The sequence below is a fragment of the Propithecus coquereli genome, unplaced genomic scaffold, assembly GCF_000956105.1.
Source record: "Propithecus coquereli isolate 6110/MARCELLA unplaced genomic scaffold, Pcoq_1.0 Scaffold127, whole genome shotgun sequence".
Classification (NCBI taxonomy): domain Eukaryota; kingdom Metazoa; phylum Chordata; class Mammalia; order Primates; family Indriidae; genus Propithecus; species Propithecus coquereli.
In genome coordinates this window covers 4,970,170-4,972,802 of record NW_012136858.1, presented here as the reverse complement: position 1 = coordinate 4,972,802, position 2,633 = coordinate 4,970,170, and positions in this window count along the sequence as shown.

Below are 2,633 nucleotides of genomic sequence, written 5' to 3'. Positions count from 1 at the left end.
AAAATGCAATTTTTAAGCAAGAAGCCTGCCACTAAGCATTGTCTGGAATAATGGGTAGATGAAGGGATGAGTATATTCTGAAGAAGCAAAGAACCAGGATACAGGGGGCACAATCTACAATTTGCCAAGATTATATAATGCCCAGGTTTTCAATGAAAGAAAGCTAAAACATTGAACAAGGAGATAAAAATGAAGGCTGGAAAATTCAAATAGCTGTTAGGTAACTGAACTATGAAACAGGGTGGGTCCATACTCAGAGGTGCTAGACACCCAGTAGGCGTTCTGCTTGTTGAATGAATGGTTCCTACATCACACATACACTTTGCCTTGATAACCGGTGCCAGGAATATTATTAAAAATTCATTGGTTCCATTGCCCTAATTTAGTGATTCATTCTCTGTCCTTCCCACCCACATGCAATCAGAGCCCAGAAACTTTCCAGGGCTAAGCTAGAAAATATGTATATTTTTTCAATTTTTTTTAATATTTAAAGGACTTTCCAAGCTGGGAGTCCCATGCATACCAAGCAATGCTTTCTATTCAAGCTCCAGCTCTGTCTTGTTTTCTCAACCACAGAAAGAAGTGGGAAGGAATATCAATCTAGATAGCTATAGACCGTTTCATGGAGGACCATTTTAAAGTGCCTAACGTGTTAAGAACTATAAAATCATTCTCCACATGTACATCTTTAAAGGTCTATATGCATAAATTAGTTTCCCATAGTGCTGCAGAGCTCTAATTATTTTTTAATTTATACAAATACATGCAATTGAAGTGCAATTACAATGCAATTAAAATGCCAGTATAATTAAAATGCAGAAAGAAGAAAATTTATAAATCTGTTCATAAATCCCCTTGATTTCTTTTTGGGTCCAGTTAATGCTACTTATGATTTAGAGATTGTGAAAAACCTTATTTCAGTTAGTAGGGCCATCCCATCAATCCACGTACCTTAGAAAGTGAAGTCTCATCTAGACACACAGGGTGTATCTTTGTGATGAATGTTGGACCAGAACTGACCAAAACAGAGTTCCTTGACAAAGACATAGGCAAAAGAAAGCGGGAAAAATTAAGGGTACTTGCCTTACAGAGGAGTAAAGAATGCATGTAAAATCCAGGTCTTTGAGTATTTCTTAAATGTTGGCAGGATACATTTACATATGTTCCTAAGAGCTATGACCCTCTTTACCCTAATTTCTCTGCAGATGAAGACATTCAGTTAATAGAGACTGATCTGAGGCATTAGCAGTACACAATAGACTTTTTAGAAAACTGAAGATTGACTTCTGCTAAAGGGCTCTTGTTTTTTTGTAGCCTTTTATAGATAAAAGCTTTCACTGGGAAGGCGGGTGGCAGGGGTTAGGCAAGCAACGAGTAGTCCAGGAACATGCTAGAAACTCAAAACTAAAAGGCTGGGCTTGATTAAATTATGATTTTCATACCACAATCATTTATGTGCACTTCTAGGCTCTGGGTATATAAAATAACATGTGATCCTAGTCCTCTGGGAAGATGTGGTTTGGAGGAGAGAATGGATATGTAAAAAGCTCATTGCTATTCAATGGGATAAATGCTACAGTGGTCACGTGCATTTCAGGGGTGAAGAGAAATGATTAATAATAAAGAGCTCTTCAGGAAGGAGAAAATGTTCAAACTGGTCTAGATTGAACAATGGTTTTCATCCCTTAGGGGGCTTTGATTGTTTTCTCAGTAACTGGGGCAAAACTGGCATTTAGTGGGGAGACCCAGGGTCAGTTCCCCCACACAAAGAATTGCCCTGCTTTCCACATGACTTTCAAATGCCAAATGTGCAAGGCATTTAGGAGGTGAAAAACTTGTTTATAATTATTTGAGCCTAGAGGCTAATTCAGTTTTACATATAAACCACATAAACATAAACTTAAAAGAATATGTTCTATTTTCTTTTGTTTTGGACACAATTCTAATATCCAGGAATATTTTTGAATTTTGTAGGAACGCAACTACCTTGTAAAACAAGGGAAAATTGCATTTTGTTTTGTTCAGAACTTTACATTCTTTCATGAACATAGCAATGTATATTTATTCCTCAATCTTTTGATATCAGGTAAAAAATCCTTTTTTTTTTCCTTCAGTATGTGTCTTCTGATAGGAGTCATATATTGTCATTGTATTGCTTGCATAAATATCAAAATATATCTATGATGTCTAGTTTCAACTTCTTGAAACTGGTGTGGGACTAGAAAGACAATTTCTGATCAATTTGAGCCACAAATCCCAAGTTTTTCCTCCACTTTTTTTAGAATGGTCTCTTTGTGCACATTTGTGACAGTTTCTCTAGTAAATACCCAGAAGTGGAATTGCTGGGTCATAGGGTTTGCACACCTCCAAGTTTACTTGATATTACCAAACAGTTCTTCAAAGTAGCCATCCTACTTATGATCTCACCACCAACGTTCCCACAAGCTCACTAACACTTGGAATTATTAGACTTTTCAATTTTGCTAATTTTTCTAGTAACATAATCATATATCATTGTTGTTTTAATTTAAATTTCTCAGATAATTAAAGCAATTGAGCATTTCTTATATGTCTATTGGCCAGTCAGGTTTCACTCTCTGTGAAATACATATTTATATTAATATCTTTTCTCC